Consider the following 6,000-nt stretch of genomic DNA (forward strand, 5'->3'; position numbering starts at 1 on the left):
TGAGCACCTGTGCCTATCACCCCAGGCCCTGACCTCGCTCTCTGATCCCCTGGGGCCTGGGATCCGTAGGCCTGAGGGTCAGGCTGGGCATCGGAGAAGCCAGGGGTGGGAGCCAGACACAGAATTTTGAGACTTGCCTCTTCCACTTCCTCACTGTGTGGCCCTGGGCAGGTTACTTAACCTCTCTGAGCCTGAGCCTCGTCCCTCACCTGTAAAAGGGAGATTATAGCCTTCCCTTATAGGCATGATGTGTGGACGAAACAAGGTAATGCCCAGACAGTCCCAAGCTCAGCAGTGATGGGCCCCCCAGCAGAGCTAAGTAAACTTTGGCTACAATTATAAGCTGTTATAAAGCACTTGGCATGGAATAAATACTCTACAAATAAGCACCATGCAAGTCTAAATAGTTATTAATTATTATGATGACTAATCATCATTATTGTTGATGATAAACGTGAGAACTGCTACCCAAACACCAGCTCCCCCACTCAATCTGTCTGCAGATGGTTATCCCTCCTCAACCACGAAGAACATTCTGGGACCCAGAAAGATTGCTGGTCCCAAGTTGGCACGCAAGGAGCACTGTCCTCCCCCCAACACTCTGGGCAGCACTGATGGGCTGGTCTCACCCAGGCAGGTGACATTCACCCAAACGCATCCCATCTGGCCAGTCAGGCTGCTCAGTCTGCCTCTGCCTGCTCGGCTTCTCCGTCTCTGGGTTGTTACATATTTTAGAGATCACCTAATGAGAACACCCCTTGGCAATTCCTTGAGTGCCGGCTTGTAGGCAAGAGGGAGACGTGAGTGTAGAGTGTGACCTGCAGAAATCCTGGTCCAGCTCCCAAGAACTCTGTCTTTAGGATGAGAGCAGATAGGTAAGGAGGAGGCCCTGGTGAGCATGTGACTTTCACCGCCATCCTGAAATGAACCAGAGGAAGGCCTCCCGAGGAACCCGGGACCTAGCTCAGCCCCAGCATAGGAGGAGCCCAATAAATACATGGATGGATAGATGCATGGACAGATGAATGGATGGGTGGATGGATGGGTGGATGGATGGAAGGATGGGTGGGTGGATGGATGGATGGATGGATGGGTGGATGGATGGCGGATGGATGGAAGGATGGATGGATGGGGGGATGGATGGGGGGATGGGTGGATGAATGGATGGAAGGCTGGATGGACGGATGGATGGGTGGATGGATGAGTGGATAGATGCAAGGTTGCATACATGTATATATGCATAGATGGATGGAAGTGAGTATATTAATCATACCTTTTTATTTTTGCTATTTCTGATGCTTTGGTATCTGGGACTTTGCTGACCAAGGAGACACTGCCCCTCCCAAAGGTAGTCAATTCCTAGAGATAGTAAACAACTTGCCTGTGAGTATACCTTTCAGATGCAAACCAACCAATCCAAAACCCAGGCCCCTCCCAACTACCTCCTTTATCAGACTCTCCTACTCCAGGCCACTACCCACCTTCCCTAATCATCCCAGGGACAGGTACAAGACCAGGGACAGTCCCTATGCCCCAGAGCCTGCTGAAATTATTTAGACTAGCTAATCCTGAACCTGCTCGCCCTGCCCCACCTGTCCCCTCCCACGGAAACCACTATAAAGACACTTGCCCTGCTTTCCTCTCACTCCCTCTGCCTCCAGACTGACCCCAGGACTTCCCCAGGGGGCCCGGCATGACATGCAATGAACACCAGTCCTTGGGATTGGAAGTAATAAACTCTGTCTTCACTGGCAATCCTCTGCTCATCTGATGGCCTCGCTGTACCTGAATAATAATAAAACCTGCATTTTAAAACAGAGAGGGGTGGAAGGAGGTGGGGGGGAAGGAGGAGAAGATGGAAACAAGGGTGGAGGGAGGGAGGCAAGGGAGCAAGGGAAGTTGAAATGAAACTGGGTCTCAAGTTACTGGAGGGAAGACCTGACCCGCAACTTTGCTCTATGCTTGGAAGAACCAGCTTCCTCCTAGAAGATTCTGGATATGCTGGAGAGAATGTTTCTTCAAAGTGTCATAGGCCAGCGATGAACACAGTGTGTTCTCAGGGCCTTCGGGGACAGACATGGCCCTGCTGTTTACTGGCCATGAGACCTTGGACAACTGACTTAACCCCTGTGACCTCATTTCCTCAACTGTTATACACACACACACACACACACACACACACACACACACACAAATACCTACCTTCCAATGTCTTTGATGCTAGAATAAGAAGACACATGCATAACATAGTGCCCAGCTCAGAGCAGGCACTCCATAAATAATGAATGTTATTACTTGGCTCTTATGCCGTCCTGCACCCCCAGTGCCATCTGCTAGAAAGACTGTGCTATTAGGTCTAAACGTCTTCCTTACTCAGAAGCCCCTATCTGGGTCTCTTGGTCTCAGCCTCCCAGAAAGTTGTCTTAACCTCCCAGAGTTTGGGGCTCGGCAGGCAGAACGCTCCCTGCCCCGTGTGAAGGAACCTTCCAGAAGGGCCCCTGCGCAATCCTCTCCCTGACCCCTGCCTGTGGAGATTCTGTTCGGCTTCCCCTGCTGATTTGAAAGTGAGGAGGGATGGACCTTTCCACTGGAATAGCATTTCAATCTCCCCATCTCCCCGGTACGCCATCACTCAGTAAAAATAGCTAATTTTAAAATGGCTGCTCTTATGATGGACGAGATTAATGGATCTTGAAGAGCAGCCAGTATCCAACTGCTCCTGCAGCCATGATGAAAGCTAATAATGTAGAAAATTCTGCCAATTCCTTTAATTCATGAATATTTAAGCCTGTGAAAAATCTGTCAGATTATATCATTTTTTTCTGGTGATTTTCCGCCTAAGTACATTGGTGGCGGCCTGCCAGTTGCTCAAGAAACTTCAGTGGGAGCAAAATCGTTTTTGTTGTTGTTGTTGTTGTTACTATGGGCTGTCGTGTTCTTGCTGAATTTATCCCTCATCCCAGGACTGAGTCAGGTTCTCCGGAGACAGCCAAAGGCAACTCCGGGGATTTTCACCTCAACAAATAGATGGATTCCTCTCCGAGCCCAAAGGCTGGAAGAGGCCTTTGAGAGCAAAGCCCGTGGTTTTCAAACTGTGCTCCACGGTACCCCAGGGTTCCCCCGGGGGGCTCCAGGGGATCTCCAGGAGGGGGTTGGGTTGGGAATGCGGAGTGGCTGGGGCTGCGGAATGTGAGCCTCCCCACCCCACCCCACCCCGCCCCCACCTGCTTTCCATATTGAGGTTCCAAGTAAAATTTCCTTGGAAAGAAGTGTTGCCCCAAATTTTAAGAAATTAAAAAGGGGTGAGTATGGAAACCACGGCTTAGCCCACCCCTCAAACATCAGATGAAGAAACTGAAGCCCCCCCCCCCCTCCACCCCCAAAGGGTAAGGAGTTTGTCCACGTCCTGGAAAACGTCAGCGGCAGCACCCTAACCGCGGCCGGGGTCCCCTTTCCAGCACGTTCCGGCCGACCTCTTGACGGTCCAGCTCGGCCAGTCTGGGGGAGGCAGGAAGTGGGGCTCTGATGGCAACAGCTCCCTGGCCACCAAGGAGGGGCCCCCGTCCAAAGCCGAGACGCTTCCCTGCAGAGACACGCCGGAGACAATGAGCACGTTCAGTGACTCGGGAGGGAGGGGCAGCCAACTTCAGAGATGATTATCGTTCGGGGACTTGGCTGGAGGAAGGAGCGAGCTGCTTTTTATAGGAACTGCCATTCCTCGTTTTGTTCTCCTCGGGTTAGTCTCCAAAGAGAGCGGCTCAAGTCAGCTGGCGGGAGCGCCGGGCAGAGGCGGCGGCTGTGGCCACTATGGCCCGGGTTCAAGGCTTGCTCCAGCCGGTCACGTCCTCACCGGGGCGGCCGGCCGGCCCCTCCCACCCTCTGCCAGGGGCCCAGGTCAGCCTCCGCCTCGCGGGCCGGACCCCGGCCAAAATCAACAAGTCTTTTGTGCTTCTCCTTCAGACACTGTATAATTACAGCAAACACGTACTGGCCGTGCGCAGCGACCGTGAGGCAATCGTTGCCGGCTCTCAGATGCTCTTGGCACTGGGTCCTGGAGAGCCGCGCGGGGGACCGCGGCTCCAGTTGGCTCGCGCCGGCCGAGAAAACAAGAGATTTTCAGGAGTCGTGAGTGGGGCGTTGGCACGGCACCCACGGTGGGTCGCTCATCGGCTATTTCCTTGACAGTGGGTTGCGTCCTGCCACCGACCCAACCGGCTGACTCACGAGTCAGTCACTTTAAAACTAAATAGGGAGTCGAGGCCGACCGGGCCCAGCGAGCAAAACAACGCCGGGCTGCCGACAACACGGGCCCCTGCCGCTTTCCGGGTGGTTTCATTTTTCCTCTTTTTGTCTTCTTGGTTGCAAACCCCGAGAACGAAACCGCACACCTCCCCCCTCCAGCTGCGCTGCTCCCAGGGGGCAGCCAGAGGGGGTCCCCGTGCAGAAGGGAAGGCGTCCCAGCGACACGGCCCCTCAGCAGGTTCACGGTTCCATCAGGCAGGCTGGAACCGGGTACCCCCAGTGCCCTGCTCCGAGCGAGGCCCCGAGGGGGAGGGGGCCAAGTGCTAGGTGACCACGGACCGTGGCCGGGAACCCCCCACCCCCACCCCCGAGGCTGGCCTGCTTCGTCCTCTCCATGGCTTTATTGGGAAAACAGCCATGGCCTCCATTTACAGATGAGGAAATAAAGGCTTCTCAGTCTGTAATTCGGATTCAAGGGTCCCGTGGAGGGAGTGGAAGAGGTGGGGGCCGAACCCGGATGTGCCTGACTGCAAGACTCTGCGGGTTCCCAGGCTCACCTTCCCATAATATCTAACGTTTTGGGTCCACCAAGTGAGGTATGTGGGCCTACAGGGTGATCGACACCCATAGGGCCCTCACCCCCACCCCCGACCCCCTCCCTCCAGGCTGCCGGTCAGGCTGGGGAGCCAGAGAGGCAAGGTGAACCAGACGAGTGACCGGCTCACTGCGATTGTGTTCGAATGCTCAGGAAGCACAGGGTGGTCTCAGCACGAGGCAGAGGGCCTGGCTTGGCTGGAGAGGCCTGAGGGATGGGTAGGAATTAAGTGGGCAAAGCGTTGCTGGCCCAAGGAATGGCAGGCACAGAGACCCTGAGACCGGCAGCTTGGGGGGCTGACCTTCCACGACCTTCAGGACACAGAGGGAGGGGTCACCAGGGTAAAGAACTTGTCCCAGGGGCCTTGAAGGCCAACCAAGAAATAGTTGGGGGGTCGTTATCCTATGGGGCAGCCCTTGATGGGTTTTAACCAGCCGCATAATCAGCTCTGTTTTTTTAAAGGGTCCCTTGGTTGTTTTCTGAATGATAGATTAGAGGGGCAGGAGTGGGCAGGTGGGGGACAGAGGTGGCTCCTGCTTGAGGGTCAAGCTGAACCAAGCACGTCACCTCATCGCAGTGACGTTCCTAGGGACCTATCGGCTAATTAAGGCAATCTCATGATGGACAAAGTTTATAGACGTGGAAGTAACCCTAAAAGGGCAGAATGTCCTGTCGCACTGGCAGCAAATGCATGGCCTCGGGTCCTGTGGCTCTCGGTGCTGTGCGCGGTCCCCTCTCCGCCCCTCTGCGGGTCTGGGAAGAGCCGGGCCAGAGCTGAGGGCAGCCTGTGCTGACTGCAAAACCGGCACCCCCTTTCCCTCCTCCCCCTCTTCACATCGCTGTGAGTCACTCTTCTGAGCAGTCCCTTGTGTTCCCCTCAAGGTGGCTTTGAAATCCACTTGACCAGATTATACCAGTATTGAAGAAGATGCAGGTGTTTCTGCTTCCCTGCCTTTGCCCTGGAGGTTTCCTCCGCCAAGATGGCGTCTCCTCCGCCAAGCGGGCCTCTCCTGGTCCTGCCTTGGCCATCTGGTGATTGGAGGTCAAGTGGAGCTCCAGTTGCCTGATCCCTTCTCACCCCACCCCCACCTCCTTCCTTACCCCTCCCCCCAAGCCTGGAAGAGCCCAGGGCCAAGGGAGATGCTTAGCGGTGCCAGCTGCAC

The sequence above is a fragment of the Panthera uncia genome, assembly GCF_023721935.1.
Source record: "Panthera uncia isolate 11264 chromosome B3 unlocalized genomic scaffold, Puncia_PCG_1.0 HiC_scaffold_1, whole genome shotgun sequence".
Classification (NCBI taxonomy): domain Eukaryota; kingdom Metazoa; phylum Chordata; class Mammalia; order Carnivora; family Felidae; genus Panthera; species Panthera uncia.